We start from the raw sequence: 18468 nt of genomic DNA, 5'->3' as shown, positions 1-18468 counted from the left end.
TGGCTGCTCCTCTTTCAATCCAGCTCTTTGCTATGGCCTGGGAAAACAGTAGAAGATGGTCCAAGTCCTTGGGCCCCTGCATCTGCATGGGAGACCTGGAAGAAGCTCCTGACTTCTGGCTTTGGGTCAGCACAGCTCCTGACATTGCAGCCAATTGTGGAATGAACCATCGGATGAAAGAGCTCTCTCTTTCTCTCTCTGTAACTCTGACTTTCAAAGAAATAAATATATCTTTTTTAAAAAATCACACAAAAATTAGCATTAAAAATGCTTTTAAAAAACTATTAAATGTAATTTAGTAGGATCAGAACCAAGGAACTGTGGCAGTGGGAATAAAGAGGCAATAAGTGAGATCTAAAAAGTATAATTAACAGAATTTCAATGGTTTACTATGGTAGATGAAGGCAGAAGGAATTTGGATTTCATTATTTAAAAGACAAGGTGTTGTCAGTACATTAATGTTCATCAGTAATAAAATGCTTCCTCCAACCAACTTATGGTGTCCCCATAAATCCAGGACACAATCTCATGAGTATATGCTCTCTATAAACTCTAGGTCAATCATCAAACATTTTAACTGCTACCATATACAATGGCCCTCATTATGATATATTAACTTAGAAACTAGAAGACATAATCAGGGTTGATAACCAGAATCTACAAAGAGATCAAGAAACTCCACAAAAACAAAACAAACAACCCACTTAAGAGATGGGCCAAGGACCTCAACAGACATTTTTCAAAAGAGGAAATCCAAATGGCCAACAGGCACATGAAAAAATGTTCAAGGTCACTAGCAATCACAGAAATGCAAATCAAAACCACAATGAGGTTTCACCTCACCCAGTTAGAATGGCTCACATACAGAAATCTACCAACAACAGATGCTGGTGAGGATGTGGGGAAAAAGGGACACTAACCCACTGTTGGTGGGAATGCAAACTGGTCAAGCCACTATGGAAGTCAGTCTGGAGATTCCTCAGAAACCTGAAGATAACCCTACCGTTCGACCCAGCCATCCCACTCCTTGGAATTTACCCAAAGGAAGTGAAATTAGCAAACAAAAAAGTGGTCTGCACTCTAATGTTTATTGAAGCTCAATTCACAATAGCTAAGACCTGGAACCAACCTAAATGCCCATCAACAGTAGACTGGATAAAGAAATTATGGGATATGTACTCTTTAGAATACTATACAGCAATTGAAATTCTCCAGTAGACAGCACTGGGTAAGGCAAGGGTGGGGATAGGGCTGGGTTATTAAGATGCAGGCTGCTGTATTTTAACCAATGGTTTGGGTAGGGGTGCCTGGAGAAAACAAAGTGGCATCCCTGTTTTGAAATTTGAAATTATTATTTTTGTTTGGTAAAAATGGGAGAAAATTCTAACATCCCTGGCCATAAGGGACCACTTCCACTGAGAAATGAGCAGTGGGAACTCAAAACTTTGAAAACATTTGGGGAAAGGGAAAATTGGCTTTCTGCTAATTGGCAAATGTTCCAATGGGTCTCTGTTTTTCTTGGGATGTGTTATGTTGTATGTACACATTTATGGACCAGAGTCTACTGAGGTTGCAAGGTTCAGAAAATATGAGTGGTAAAATCTGGATTTTTGTTCCTTTATCTCAATAAAAGCCCACTGGAACTACAAAAAAAAAGAATACAGCAGTAAAAAACAATGAAATTCGGTCATTTGCAACAAAATGGAGGAATCTGGAACACATCATGCTGACTGAAATAAGCCAGTCCCAAAGGGACAAATATCATATGTTCTCCATTCGGTGACAACTGACTCAACACCAAAAAGGAAACTTGTTGAAGTGAAATGGACACTGTGAGAAACAGTGACTTGATCAGCCATAGCCCTGACTGTTGATGAGCAAGTTAATACGTAACTCCTCTTAGTATTTTTTTTGTCTGTTCTACTTAATATGACTGGTTTAATTCTATAATTAATACACAGTTATTCTTAAGTGTTGAAATTTAACTGAAAAGTGATCCCTGTTAAATATAAGACTGGGAATAAGAGAGGGAAGAGATGTACAATTTGGGACATGCTCAAGCTGACTTGCCCCAAATGGTAGAGTTAGAAACATACCAGGGGTCTCCAATTTAATCCCATCAAGGTGGCATGCACCAATGCCATCTCACTAGTCCAAGTGATCAATTTCAGTTCACAATTGATCATAATGAAAGGACTAAGAGTCAAAGGGAGCACATAAACAAATCTAGTACCTGCTAATACTAACCGATAGAATAAATAAAGGGAGAGAACGATCCAACATGGGAAGCGAGATACACAGCAGACTCATAGAATGGCAGATGTCCTAAACAGCACTCTGGCCTCAGAATCAGCTCTAAAGGCATTCGGATCCAGTTGAAAAGCCCGTGAGAGTATTTCAGGCATGGAAAGCCAAGACACTCTGGCAAAAAAAAATGACCTAAATGAAAGATCTCTGTGAGTGAGATCCCAGTGGAAAGAACAGGTCTTCAAAGAAGGAGGTGGGAGTGGGGCAAGATGGTGGAATAGGGAGGGAGCACATTGATAGTCCAGGAAAAGATAGCTCAATAAAAGTTGAGATTCTGTAGTTTCGTGGAAAAGTTAGTGAAAAAATACTGCAGAGGAAACTCTTCCAGAACTAGTAAGACAAGGTGGACCTGTGAGGAGTGCGCAGACATCCACAGCACAGGACACCAGCCGACAAGTCTAAGCACCAGCACTGGAAGCTGAGGTGAGACAGGGCACTTGCCCAGCTCTGCTGCAACAGCTGGTGCCGCCCCTCCCCCAACCCACTCTGGGACAGACACTGAGACATGCATGACTGAGTTGGGGTGGAAATAGAAAATGGAACAGAGTGTGCAGCGCCTGCGGAAAGAGTACGCGATTCAGGGGGACTAACTGAGGGTGTAAACAAACGAGGATCCTTTGCTGCCTCCACCTTTTCCCAAATTGGAGCTGCAGTGGGCGGGAAGCAGCCATCTTGTTTGTTTACATTCGGGCTTTGCCTCCGCACTAACCTTCGGAGGTGGAACCCAAAGGTGGAGTGGAGTGACACAACATTCCTCTCACAGGGGCGGGCATCGAGGGAGGGCAGCTCAAAGCCCTGACACCAGTCTGCTCAAGTTACTAGAAAAAAAAAAAAACTACCCAGATGGAATGTCAAAAAACAAAACAAAAACCCACAATAAGAATATGGAAGAACATATAAACTCACCAATGGGGCAGGCTAAACCAACCATAACAGAAGCTGAAGAAGAATAATTTGAAGCCATGCCAGAAAAAGAATTCCGAAAATTAATAATCAGATTACTTAGAAATAATGAGAAACAGTGTCGAGAGCTGAACGAAAAACAAGCCCAAGGATTAGAGATCCTAAAGAGAAACCAGAACGAAATAGTGGAAATGAAAAACTCATTTGACCATATAAAAAACACCGTGGAATCCCTCAGAAATCAAACAGAGGAAACAGAAGACCGAATATCAGAATTCTAAGACAAACTTCCAGAAATAATACAGTCAGTTCAAACACAGGAAGAAGAAATTAAAAAATTAAAAAATATGGTCGGAGACCTACAAGATTCAATCAAACAGTGTAATGTTCAGATAATAGGAGTCCCTGAGGGGGTGGAAAGAGAGATTGGATTGTAAGGTGTTCTCAATGAAATAATATCAGAAAACTTTAAACAAAGGCAGCTGGATAACAACAGACAAATGCAACAGATAGTCAGGACTCCGAACAGGTAGACCAGAAGAGAAATTCACCGTGACACATTGTGGCAACACTCAGCTCAGTGACACACAAAGAACAAATCCTAAAATGTGCCAGAGAAAAACAACAAATCACATTCAGGGGTAAGTTAATCAGACTCACCCCAGACTTCTCATTGCAAACACTACAGGCAAAGAGACAATGGCATGATAGATTTCAAGTATTAAAAGACAAACAATGCCAACCTAGAATACTATACCCTGCAAAGCTATCATTTATGAATGAAGGGGGAATAAAGATCTTCCACGACAAACAGAAACTGAAAGAATTTGTATCCACACGTCCAACCCTACAACACTTGCTCAAAGATGTGCTGCACATAGAAATACAAAAACAAGAACTTCACTACAAAAAAAAAGTGAATGTAGCCAGTTAGATTGGCTTACATACAGAAATCAACCAACAACAGATGCTGGCGAGGGAGTGGGGAAAAGGGGACACTAATCCACTGTTGGTGGGAATACAAACTGGTAAAGACACTATGGAAGACAGTTTGGAGAGTCCTCAGAAACCTGAATATAGCACTACCACAGGACTCAGCCATCCCACTCCTTGGAATATACCCAAATGGAATTAAAGGGGAGAAAAAAGAGCCATTTGCACCTCAATATTTGTTGCAGCTCAATTCACAATAGCTAGGACATGGAATCAACCTAAATGTCCATCAACGGATGATTGGATAAAGAAACTATGGGATATATACTCTATGGAACACTATACAGCAGTGAAAAACAATGAAATCTGGGCATTTACAACAAAATGAAAGAAGCTCGAAAACATCATGCTGAGTGAAATAAACCAGTCCAAAAGGGACAAATATCATATGTTCTCTCTAATCAATGGCAACTAAATGAGCATCTAAAATGATACCCATTGAAGTGAAATGGACACTATGAGAGACAATGACATGATCAGCCCTTGTCTAGACTGTTGAGGAACAACTTACTATTCTATTCCTTTTAGTATTTGTTGTTGTTGCTCTGTTTGTTCTCCATAAGACTACTGGTTGAACTCTGTAATCAATGTACAATCATTCTTAGGTGTATAAAATTAACAGAATAGTGATCTCTGTTAAACATAGGAGTGGGAATAAGAGAGGGAGGAGATATATAAGTCAGCACATGCTCACTCAGACTTATCTCCAATGGTGGAACTAGAAATGTGCCAAGAGATTTCAGCTCAATCTTACCAAGGAGGCAGGTACCAATGCCAGTGCACTTGGTAAAGTGATAAGTATAAATACACAACCAATCAAAAAGATAGGGTAAGTGTCGAAGAGATTTCACAAATAAGACCAGTGTAAGCAAACAATGAAGGATGGAATTAAAAGGGAGAATATGATCCTGTGGGGGAAGCAGGACACACAGCAGACTCAGAATGGCAAACGCCCAAAGTGGCACTCCTGCCTCAGAATCAACCCTTGGGACATTCGGATCTGGCTAAAAGGTCCATGAGAGTCTCACAGGTATAGGAAGCTATGACACGGTGGCAAAAAAAATCTAAATGAAAGATCCCGTGAACAAGACCCCAGCAGAAGGAACAGGCCATCAAGGAGGGAGGCGCCTTTCCTGAAGGGAGGAGGGAACCTCCCGTGTGATATGGCCTTGACTGAACAAGTGCAGAGTTGGTGAACTCAAGGGGCTTCCATAGCCTAGACAGCTCATGGCAAGAGTCTCGGGTGATTGCTGATGTCATAAATAAGAGTGCCAATTGTTAAATCAACAACAGGAGTCACTGAGTACAGGCTCTCCATGTAGGATCTCTGTCCTTAATGTGTTTTACTATGAAACTTAAAAAAAACACTACTAGTCGAACAATACCATATACCTTGTGCGGTTGTGTGAGTGCAGCCTGTTGAAATCCTTGCTTAGTATATACTAAGTTGATCTTCAGTATATGAAGGTAATTGGAGGGCCACGGGAGGGAGGGAGGTTGGGGAGGGAGCCACAACAATACAAAAGTTGCACTTTGTAAATTCACATAAGCTGTACTTTGGAAATTTACATTCATTAAATAAAAGTTAAAAAAAAGATAATTGAAAATTAATCTTGATGTAAATGGAAGGGGAGAGGGAGTGGGAGAGGGGAGCATTGCGGGTGGGAGGGAAGTTATGGGGGGGAAGCTATTGTAATCCATAAGTTGTACTTTGGAAATTTATGTTCATAAAATAAAATAGAAAAAAAGAAATTAATTACTAGCCCACCATGTTGTCAAACTTTAAAAAAAAAAAAGAAGGAGGTACCTTTCTCTGAAGGGAGGAGAGAACTTCCACTTTGACTATGACCTTGTCTAAATAAGATAAGAGTCGGTGAACTCAAAAGGCTTCCATAGCCTTGGAAACTCATGACTGGAGCATAGGGAGATTACTGATGCCATAAACAGGAGTGTCAATTTGTAAAGTCAACAACAGGAGTCACTGTGCACTTACTCCTCATGTAGGATCTCTGTCCTTAATATGCTGTACATTGTGATTTAATTCTATAACGAGTACTTAAACAGTATTTTTCACTTTGTGTTTCTATGTGGGTACAAACTGTTGAAATTTTTACTTAATGTATACTAAACTGATCTCCTGTATATAAAGAGAATTGAAAATGAATCTTGATATGAATGGAAGGGGAGAGTGGGAAAGGGGAGGGTTGCGGGTGGGAGGGAAGTCATTGGAGGGGGGAAGCCATTGTAATCCATAAGCTGTACTTTGGAAATTTATATTCATTAAATAAAAGTTTTTAAAAAAAGAACAAATGAATTAAAAAAGTTAAATCTCAAATACTGAATGCACAACGAAGCAGGAAGTAAGTAAAAACAAATTCCAGAATAGCCAAAATATGCATTATAAAATCCAAGTGAAGTGCCCCGCCACTGACTCAGCATCACAGCTCTTAAATGAAGTCACTCTGTCTTGACAACTCTGGCAGGAGTGGATGGGCACATAGAGAAGAAGAAAGCAATAGGTATGTGCAGTGAATTACTAGAAAGGGCTCCAACAACAGTGCTGCAGAACTCTTTGGCCACTAACTGAAATGCAATATGCAGGCAGACATCTTCATTTCTGGTAGAAGGCTAGAAATGAAAACAAGAACCCAGTTGTTGAGAACTGAGCACAATCAGAGCATTCAAGGTCAACATCCACAATTTACTTAGTGATAATAGAGCACAGTAGCTTGCCTTCATGGGTACAACTAAGCCTTATTTGCCTGCTATATTTTTTTGTTTGGAGCCACTGGAACTGGAGAGAACATGGCGTTAGAGGAAATATAGGAGTGGGGTGTGTGGGGGTCTCATGGTGGTAGTTGTGCAGAGGGAGCTGTGGAGGAAAAGATCAAAAGCATCTAGCACTGTGGAAGTGAGGAGCAGAGGACAGAAGGAGAAAGGATGACTTGTCTCATTATGCCTGGTGCTCTCCTAGGCATCACTGATACAATATGAATGATATGAATATAATGCTTACCCTAAAGGTACTTAGAGTCCTGGGGGACAGATGACAAGGACATAGACAATTATAAAGCCATGTGAAAAAAGCTCTAGGTGCATAATAGAATCACCTACATCATTTGTGGATGTAATGCCCTTGCCAGGTAGGAAATATTGGTTTAAGGTCAGATCTCAGAAGTAGCAGAGCCCAGAAATGACACCACTGTCTGAAATGGAAATAAGCATATGGTGGGCAGAGGCTTGGTAACTGAAACTGGGGACAGAACATGGATGCTGACTGACTGGGAGACTGCTAAACCCATCAATAACCTGGGCAAGGCTGAGATCTCTAGTTTCTTCTTCTTTTTTATTGGAAATTTTTTTAACTTTTATTTAATGAATACAAATTCCAAAGTACAGCTTATGGATTACAATGGCTTTTCCCATCCCCACCCTATAACTTCCCTCCCACCCCCCGCCCTCTCTCCCCTTCCGTTCACATCAAGATTCATTTTTAATTCTCTTTATATACAGAAGATCAGTTTAGTATATATTAAGTAAAGATTTCAACAGTTTGCACCCACACAGACACACAAAGTGAAAAATACTGTTTGAGTACTAGTTATAGTATTAAATCACAATGTACAGTACATTAAGGACAGAGATCCTACATTAGGAGTAAGTTCCCAGTGACTCCTGTTGTTGACTTAACAAATTGACACTCTTGTTTATGGCATCAGTAATCACCCGAGGCTCTTGTAATGAGTTGCCAAGGTTATGGAGGCCTTTTGAGTTTGCCAACTCTGATCATGTTTGGACAAGGTCATAGTCAAAGTAGAAGTTCTCTCCTCCCTTCAGAGAAAGGTACCTACTTCTTTGATGACCCGTTCTTTCCACTGAGATCTCATGCACAGAGAACTTTCATTTAGGTAATTTTTTTTTTTTGCCAGAGTGTCTTGGCTTTCCATGCCTGAAATACTCTCATGAGCTTTTCAGCTGGATCCAAATGCCTTAAGGGCTGATTCTGAGGCCAGAGTGCTGTTTAGGACATCTGCCATTCTATGAGTCTGCTGTGTATCTCGCTTCCCATGTTGGATCGTTCTCTACCTTTTTTATTCTATCAGTTAGTATTTGCAGACACTAGTCTTGTTTATGTGATCCCTTTGACTCTTAGTCCTATCATTATGATTAATTGTGAACAGAAATTGAGAGATCTCTAGTTTCTATCCTAGTGCCCATGTCTTTACAGAGAGGCATAACCAAGAAAGAGAAACTCACCTCTGTAATTTGGCTGGCTGCGGGAACTATGAGAGCTCCCCACAATTTGAAGCCAGAATAATTTACCCTGAGGTTTGCTCTTTCATAGGAAGGCTCTTTTTTCTTCTTAATATAAACATCTCTTGCCACCAGCTCTCTCACAGGCCCACATCAGAGGGCAGATGATAATGACTTGCTGAATGAACAGAATCTTGAGGTGCCATTTAAATAGAAGATACATGCTATAAGTGAATACTCACATTATGAGTGTATGGCAAGGTGATAAAACTGAGGAAAGGGACATTGGTCATGCTCCAACTTAGAGTCCTACTTAAAAAACAAAATAAATAAATAATCCTTTCCATAGCTCAGAAGTGCCCAGCTGCTAACCTGTTGAGTACATGCTCCTAAAAAACAACAAATCTCCAAAGACCAGATGTGGGCATGGAACTATCTTAACACTGTAGAAAACATTTCAGGAGAAGAAGCCCCACACCACTAGAACCCATCTGTCAAAGGATCCAGCAGAAGCCTCAGAGGCTAGTCTCATCACACATTTGCTGACAAGGTAGGCCAGGCACAAAACATGTTGTGGGTTGTGGGCTTGTTGTGATGACTGCAGCAATTGACCCACCAGGAATTGGTAGTAGTAGGCAGTGGTTTGAGCTAGCCTCGCCTCTGTCTGGCCAGCTGCAGTATGCATGAACTGAGTCTGCACCTGGACTGCCTGCTAAGGCCAAGGGATACCTGGGGACTTGTAATCAGAGAAACTCTGTTGCACTGCCTCAAGATTAGAGAGTTGCCATAGCAACAGCATTTTTAGGGGGTGATGGTCAGGGGCAGCCCTGGGGAGGCAGGCTGGTCTCTTGATCTCATGTTTTTCCCCTTATGCCCCTCTAAATTTTTGTGAGCCTGAGTTTAATGCAACAACCTGTATGGGTGATGCTGAGAAGCCACAAGGTGAGATTCTGCTTAGTCCTACAGAAACAATTGTATGTCATGGAAGAGATGATATGTGACTTCTGAGGCTGTTATAAAGACCATTCTCATCTGCCTTGGATCCTTTCCACTGGGGAAAATTCCGATGCTACAAGGACACTCAGGAAACCCTGGGGAGAAGCAAGTGTTGTATAGAAATTGGGCTGTAGCCAAAATGCAGTGACGACTCATCAATCATGTGAGTGAGTTTTAAGTGAGTCCATCAGCCTCAGTCAAGCACTCAGATGACTATATCTGCAGTCAAAATCAGGAGAGACCCTGCACCAAACAGCTACTCAATCTTCTGCCACATTCCCAATTCACAGGATCTGTGAATAACAACAACTTACCATCTAATGATTTTTTAAAGTCACACTTGGGATAATTTCTTGAGAAAAGCATTAGGTAACCTAAATAAGTACACTTTTGGTTGTTGGAAAGGAACATTTCTTGGCTTGCTTATTTCCTTTGTGACCAACTAAGCTCAAAGACTTTTCACCTCATACAGCAGTACTCCCAGAAGCCTGGAGTGGCAGTAGAGAGGCAAGTGCACTGTGATCATGAAGTGCTTGGTGTTTACTTTGAAGGGTAACTTGGGGGAAGCTGTGGTAGTTACTGCATTGTGAATGCCTTGGTGGTGTCTCTAGGACTATGACTATCCTGCAAGGCTACACCACTGGGATGCAGACATCTATTGCTTTGGGAGATGCTTCCTTAGTAGGCAGGGGAGGGAGAAGAGAACCCCAACACTGGTCACTTTGGTAACAGGCAGGAATAGGACCCATTCAAAGAAAACTGGACCCCTGTCCTTTCTAGTGCTTTATTTTTTGTGTTTATTTGTTTAAAAGACACAGATACAGAAAGAAAAAGAAAAAAAAAAGGAGAGGTAGGGGAGAGAGAAAGAGATAGAGAGATAGAACTTATATCCACTTATTCACTCACCAAAAGGCCAAAATAGCTGGAATTGGGCCATGTCAAAGCCAGGAGCCAGTTCCTTCATACAGGTCTCCCACATGGATGGCAGGAGTTCAGACATATGGGATATACTCCACTGCCTTCACAGGTACATTAGCAAGGAGCTGGATCAGAAGTTGGGTAGTCAGAACTCAAACTAGTACCCATAAGAGATGCTGACACTGTGGCCTCTGTGTCAGCCTACTGTGGCTCAGACATTGGGCTCATTTCTCGGAACTGATTTTCTGGAATATGTCTTTAGGAAAGTAGCCTATTAGGGGGCAGTTTTAATCATCTGAAATTTGCCTACTCTCAGATGTGTAATCTTTAGAAAAGTATTTAAATGTAATCTGAGTTTAATTTATGGATACTGAAGCAAAATCCTTCAAATTTAAGAAATTTTCTAATAATGACAACTACCTCTTGATTTATTATTAATAAATTTAAGGCACACTTTTAGTCTAAACATTCACAAACTTTAATTTTACGTTAATGATTTTGTTGCATTTTAGGAAATAGTAATGCATGATGGTAGCATTAAATTAGTAAATTAATATTTGATGGTAGCATTAAAAATAAACATGAATTTTAGCAGCTAATTTAGATTATTTTGTAAGTTTTATTTGTTCGTAGTTGATCATTTAAAGTTATTTTTTCAAGATTTATTTATTTATTTGAAAATCAAAGTTGCAGAAAGAGAAGAGAGACAAGAGTCTTCTGTCTACTAGTTCACTCCCCAAATGGCCAGAATGGTTAGGGCTGGTCCAGGCCAAAGCCAGGAAGGAGCGAGAGCCTACTTTCATTTGGCAGGGACCTAGGTACTTATGCCATCTTTCTCTGATTTTCAGGTTTAACTAGCAGGGGCTGGATCACAAGTGGAACAGCTGCGACTCTAACTGATGCCCAACTGGGTTGTCAGCACTGGAGATGGTGGCTTCACTCACTATGCCATGGTGCCAGTCCCATTTAATTGTTGTTTTTAGATCTTGTTTATACTCCTGTGGAACTGTGGTCTTTCTAGTTTTTACTTGTTAAGTATTATCGGTAGTGGTGTGTTAACCCTGTGATTATAGAGTGGATTGCAATTATAGTTTTTATAAAAGTAAAAAAAAATTCATAAAGGAAGGAAGGCATGGGATTGAGGAAAGGAGAAAAGGAAGAAGAGAAATATGGTTATCACCTTAGAATTGTACCTATAAAAACATGTTCTCTTTATATTAATAAAATTTTAAAAGAATATTTTATCACAAAGACAGAATACAATATTCTTTGGACACTATTGTAATGAAATAATATCTGGCTTCTATGTCTTATGAAGGCATAAAGGGACATGTCTTTCTAGTTAACTGTTGTACTCTCAGTACCTTTCATGGTGCCATACACTTAGCATACATTCAATAAATATTTGTTGTTTGTGTAAAAGTTACTTTTAAAACATGTACATGACTTCTGTCCAGAGGCAACACACTAGCTGCCCTATGACAAATAATATGCTCAATGACCTAAGCAGATTTCAGAAAGGAACATTGATTTAGATGAACACTGTGACATCCATTTGTGAAGAGAGTATGCGTAGTACCTCTCTTTGTTACAGTAGTTTTTCCAATTAGTTTTGAAAAACGTACAGTCCTAGGTGTTTGAAAAAGAAAGATTTTAAGCAAGGGTTTGAATCACCAATGTTTTAGGACACTTGGGATCCTGCAACACTGTTCAATCACATGAAGCTCTCAAATTACATAAATTCTGAGTCACTGTGATAACTGCTTATTTTCTGTAATTGCACACCCAGGTATGGCCCTAGCTCCATCCCTAGAGATGACCCTGGAATGTGTTACTAAAGACAGCAAGATTCAGGGAAAGAGATATAATGTGAAGATGCCCAAGTCCATTTTTGGGAAACATAGCCCCAGTACTCAGGATGATGCATGAAATTTGATGTGGGAGGACTGCCTAGCACCCTGTGGACAGCAGTGCACAGCAGTGGAAACATGGTAAAATAGCCAATGCAAAATGATCACAAAAAAATTAACTGAAAGAGTGGAGAGTCACATTTCGGCTATATAAAGCATAGATTGCACCTTCCTCCAGAAAGGGGAGCAGTTGAGAACCTAGTATTGGATAGCAACTCTGGAGTAAATTTCAGGGTCACCTAATAGTGCTGGATTAACATACAACCAGATGCAAGGTGCCTCAGATGTACTTTCCCACTCTGTCAGCTATGACATGGGGTGTGATCATAACAGGGCCACCAGCTTACAATTTGTTTCTTCCCATGATTCTATCCTTATACATCCATTCACCTCACATACAATAGGAGAGAATGGCACTGCCCAAGTGGGCTCACGGTGGTGGCCTGCTCCTAAGAGGCCTGCCTTGCATCAGTCTTTATCCTGAATTATTTTTAGAGATTGTGGGATGGTGATCTAAAGCAGCATCTGAAGTAATTGTTGGAAAAAGCCTTTGACCCTATGGCTTTCTGGCCATAACCTCTGGGAGTAAGTAGGATTTCAACATCAAAGCTATAACTGGTTTAGATCTGTAATTGATGCACAGTTATTCTTAAGTGTTGAAAATTAACTGAAATGTGATCCCTGTTGAACATGGTGGTGGGAATGGGAGAGGGAAGAGATGTATAATTTGGAACATGCTCAGGCTGACTTGCCCCAAGTGGTGGAGTTAGAAGCATACCAGGGGATTCCAATTCAATCCCATCGAGGTGGCATGTACCAATGCCATCTCACTGTTCCAGGTGATCAGTTTCAGTTCACAGTTGGTCATGGTGGAGGGACTGGGAGTCAAAGGGAGCACATAGACAAGTCTAGTACCTGCTAACGCTAACCGATGGAGTAAATAAAGGGGAGAGTGATCCAACATGGGAACTGAGATACTCAGCAGACTCATAGAATGGCAGATGTCCTAAATAGCACTCTGGCCTCAGAATCAGCCCTAAAGGCATTCGGATCTGGCTGAAAAGCTCATGAGAGTATTTCAGGCATGGAAAGCCAAGACACTCTGGCAAAAGATCTCTGCGAGTGAGATCCCAGTGGAAAGAACAGGCCATCAAAGAAGGAGGTACCTTTCTCTGAAGGGAGGAGAGAACCTCCACTTTGACTATGACCTTGTCTAAACAAGATAAGAGTCGGAGAACTCAGAGGGCTTCCATAGCCTTGGAAACTCATGACTGGAGCATAGGGAGATTACTGATGCCATAGACAGGAGTGTCAATTGGTAAAGTCAACAATAGGAGTCACTGTGCACTTACTCCTCATGTAGGATCTCTATCCTTAATGTGCTGTACATTGAGATTTAATGCTATAACGAGTACTCAAACAATATATTTCACTTTGTGTTTCTATGGGGGTGCAAACTGTTGAAATCCTTACTTAATGCATACTAAACTGATCCTCTGTAAAAAAAAAAAGAAATTATCAATTCCCAACTTGACTCTCACTGGGATTAAACATGACAATAGGTCTGATCTGATTTCATCATCATTAAAAAAAAATCATCTATTATTTTTCACTTTATGTTTCTGTGTGGGAGCAAACTGTTGAAATCCATACTTGATGTATACTAAGCTGATATTCTGTATATTAAGATAATCAAAAATGAATCTTGATGTGAATGGAAGGGGAGAGGGAGTGGGAAAGGGGAGGGTTGTGGGTGGGAGGGATGGTATGGGGGGGAAGCCATTGTAATCCATAAGTCGTACTTTGGAAATTTATATGCATTAAATAAAAGTTAAAAAAAATGGAGGAAAGAAAAAAAAATCAAAGCACCATGTCCACATTGTCTCTGATCAAGTTAGCTGAGTGGTGATTATTTCTTGATATGTACATGCCTGGTCACCAGGGTTATAAGTTTTGTTGTCTTTTATCACTAAGAAAGTGGTATCAACCTGGACTCCTTTTATCTGACCACTCTCCTCTGCCAGGGTTGTGGGGTGGGAGTAGGGGTGGGCAGAGCAGGGCAAGTAGGCTTATTGTGACCAGGACCTTTCCATTGCCAATGCACCTAGTTATAATGAGTGACATACCAGCAGGGGAAAGAGGACACAGTGGCAGATCAGTGGAAAGGAGGAAGAAACTTCAACCTCTGGTTGCAACTTGAGGATTCCCAGGTGGGCAGGAAGGGACACATGAGGTCTCTCCAGTCAGGATCTGAATCCAGATTGTGTAAAATGGGGCAAGCCCCTGGGAGCAGGAACTCAGGGAACTTTGAGTCAGGGGCCTGGGCCTAGTGACCCACAAGGCACTCCTATCCAATTGGGGGGCTCCAGATGGTTGGGATCCCTACCTGTGGCTGTGGGGACCTCTAGGAACTAGTGCTCGATAATGGTGCAGAGTCTCACTGCAGTGTCACCAGGGAAAGACTGAGTGCTCCATTTTCACTGCTGGTGTTAATTTTTATGTCTTTATGTGTGTGTACACTGGGCTTATGGGAGAGTAAAAAATGTTGGGAGGGAAGAGGGTTGGGGTTGTAAGGCAGGGCTGGGGAAGTGTGGGATGACTCTTGATCCTAGGTGGGAATGCTACCTGGAGCCAGATCCCCTTTCAGAATGCTGTGCTGGGCCTTTTGGGGCTTTCCACTTAACAGAGAGAGCAGACATGTCTCCTCCTGGACAGATGGGGCCCCCAACAACAGCAATTCAGCTTCTACCAGCAGCCCAGGGAGGGTCAGTGATACGGACATAGGAGGAACAAACTCCAAGGCTTGAGAGATGTGGGTGGAGGTGAGAAGCCACTTCTGTTCCCTTTCCTTCCTGGAGGTGACCAGAAGGGGATGTCTGTCCCTTGGGTGGGCCTGCAGTGCCTGCTGGAAGCTCTGTGCTGGATTCCAGTTCCCAACCGCACATGTGGTTTGTGACATGGATACAGTGCCTACTGAAGGAGATACCTCATGGGGGCTGAGGGTTGGATGCCTGGCCAGACCTGATCTTTTCTACTCTTCCCCAGGTTCTGTGCTTGCCTGGTGGGAGCTTTGTTGCCCTAGGGGCAGCTGGACAGGTCTAGCACATGGTCACACAGCTCCATGCCTACAGCTTGAGCGCTGCCATGCACCAGACACCCAGGGCACCCTCCCACCTTGTGTGGACCCTACATGCCTAGACCATGGTCCTGGCTGCTGACTACGGTGCTGCCAACCCCTAACAGCAGCACATTTGCCTGACCATGCTGTTGGTCATAATGAGGTAAGCATGTCCATCATGGATAAGGACCTGGTGAAGCAGAACCAGAGGGGAGCAAGATTGCTATGCACAAATGCGTGATGGTGGGAGACCAATGCTTCCTGCTGGTGTTGTGCTATTCGGCATCATGGACCAGAGTCAAAGTGTGTAGGTCCAGCAGCAGCTACACCATGGTCTTCTGGTTGCTGTACATCTTCGTGGTGGGGGTCAAGCTCTATTCTATCTTTCATAAGTGCTGGGTGGCACAGCATGGCATGGCTGATACAGTGGCTTACAATGCTCTGACACTCTTGCTGTCAGTGTGTGTGCTGGGTATCTTCTTGCTGCTTGAGGCTTAAAGTACCATCATAAAGAACACTAGGTTTGAAGGCTTACTGCTAAATCATGGTCCACTTAGAGCCCAAGGAAAAAGCTTGTCCCCTTGTAGTGGGGTGACATAGCTGATTGATGGAGCTGTGCTGGAAGAAAGAATGAGCCAGCTCAGCTTCAGGAAGACAGTGTCTCATTTTCCTGCAGCTGACTGATCAGAATGGAACTGAAGAAGAAAATGATAAAGAGGAGGGGATACCAGGAACTACACTGGGAACTAAACTAAAACCATTTATGCTCATTTTATTTTGCAGTCATTAAGTTATTAATGTTTATCCAGTTCTGATAAGGTTTATTATCAAAAAAGTGTAATGGGATTATGGGAGGTTAACCTTTTTATGAATTTTTAAAAAATATTTGCTCAAGTTGATTCACTTTAATACACTGCACAGTATTTAATCAGCATCTTATATTTTTAAATAAAAACAAGTTTAAATTCTGCATTCCCTTCAAAGTCATAGAAGCTGAATCTTCATACTTAATTCCTCAATCTTCAAACACAGGTATTCCGTGTTACAGACTCCTGTTCAAATGATGTTCACTCCAAATATATCACAGAATATTAAGTCGGCATCTTATATAATGTTTCAGTAAATATTAAATATTAAACAATGTTAAATATTAAAGACAACCCTAAAGACCCTATGGCCTTCATAGTCATAAATCTTCAAACTAGCATAAATCCAAACCTACATATCAATATTATAAACTTTTTATAAAATTACTAATTTCTTCAGGGCATAATTGGATTAAGTGTAAATTTTAGGAATGCCTTTTTATATGTCTCCATATTTTAGTATAAGAATAGATAATTCTCTGAGCTACATGCTGTAGTAATCATTTATCTGAACAGTGGTTAGTTATGAAATCAGTTGTACTATTATGACAAACTGTTTTACATTTTAAAACCTGACACCTTTTATGTTTTTCAGATGATGCTAATGAGATATCAAGCTATATTTTTCTTTAAAAAAGATGCACTTTGGGTGCTGGCACTCTGATGTAATGGGTAAAGCTGCTGCCTATGTATCCCATATGGGTGCCAGTTAAAGTCCCAGCTGTTTTACTTCCAATCCAACTCCATGGCCATGCTCCTGGAAAAGCAGTGCAAGAGAGCCCAAGTGCATAGGCTCCTGCATCCACAAAAGAGACCCAGAAGAAGCTCCTGGCATCAGACTGGTCCAGCTAAAGCCATTACAGCCATTTGTGGAGTGAACCAGCAAATGGAAGATTTCTCTCTCTCCCTCTTTCTCTGTATCTCTTACATTCAAATAAATAAATCTTAGAAAATGCATTTTTGGCATAAAATCTTGGAGTATCCTTTTATCTATAATGCCTCTGTTCAAAGGTGTCTTGAAAATATTTTAACTCCACCACTTCTTCATGAACATCTATAAAGCTGAGTGTTTTCTTGAACGTGAATGTTGTAAAGACATCTGCATTCACATGCTTCACTTAAATTTACTGCTTTTCAAATAAATTTTATGCCATTTGTGTTTATTTTAATCTGTTGACTGCTTTCTTAATGATGTAAAGGATTATAAAATTGCACTTTATCATCTTTTTATGTCTTAAATATTAAATTTTTAAATGTAATATCACTTTTCTTTTTTTTATTTGACAGGTAGAGTTACAGACAGTGAAAGAGAGAGAGACAAAGAGAAAGGTCTTCCTTCAGTTGGTTCACTCTCCAAATGGCTGCAATGGCCGGAGCTGCGCCAATCCAAAGCCAGGAGTCAGGTGATTCTTCCTGGTCTCCCATGCGGGTGCAGGGGCCCAGGCACTTGGGCCATCCTCCACTGCTATCCATGGCCATAGCAGAAAGCTGGACTGGAAGAGGAGCTACCAGGACTAGAACCGGCACCCATATGGGATGCCAGCGCCATTGGTGGAGGATTAACCTAGTGCACCATGGCACCAGCCCCCGTGTAATATCACTTTTCTATATCCTACCATTTTTTAGAAAACTTTTATTTAATGAATGCAAATTTCGTAGATACAACTTTATTAATATAGTGGTTCTTACCCCACCCTCACTCTCATCCCACCTCCTACTCCCTCTCCCATCCCATTCTTCATTACGATTCATTTTTAATTAACTTTATATACAGAAGACAAACTCTATACTAAGTAAAGATTTTAACAATTCACACCCACACAAACACACTAAGTATGAAGAACTGTTTGAAAACTAATTTTACAGTTAATTCTTATAGTATAACTCATTAAGGACAGAGATCCTACATAGGGAGTAAGTGCACAGTGACTCCTGGTGTTGATTTAACAATTAACACTGTATTTATGATGTCAGTGATCACCCGAGGCTCTTGACATGAGCAGTCAAGGTTATGGAAATGTTTTGAGTCCACAAACTTCATCAGTATTTAGACATGGCCATAAGCAAAGTGGACATTCTTTCCTCCCTTCATGAAAATGTACATCCTTCTTTGATGCCCCCTTCTTTCCACCAGGATCTCACTCACAGAGATCCTTCCTGTAGAATATTTTTTGCCACAGTGTCTTGTCTTCCCATCCCTGAA

At 41.2% G+C, this 18468-nt stretch overlaps 1 long non-coding RNA gene across 1 annotated transcript in view; it reads right to left on the bottom strand.

Annotated features, from left to right (window-relative positions):
- The window catches only part of LOC138843424 (uncharacterized), an 84232-nt gene that overhangs the window by 21730 nt on the left and 44034 nt on the right, over positions 1-18468 (bottom strand). The gene's annotated exons all lie outside the window — the stretch shown is intronic.

Source organism: Oryctolagus cuniculus, chromosome 8, assembly GCF_964237555.1.
Source record: "Oryctolagus cuniculus chromosome 8, mOryCun1.1, whole genome shotgun sequence".
In the NCBI taxonomy this organism is placed as follows: Eukaryota; Metazoa; Chordata; class Mammalia; order Lagomorpha; family Leporidae; genus Oryctolagus; species Oryctolagus cuniculus.
The sequence above is the reverse complement of the archived record's forward strand: the minus strand, read 5'-3'. Positions and strand labels throughout refer to the sequence as shown.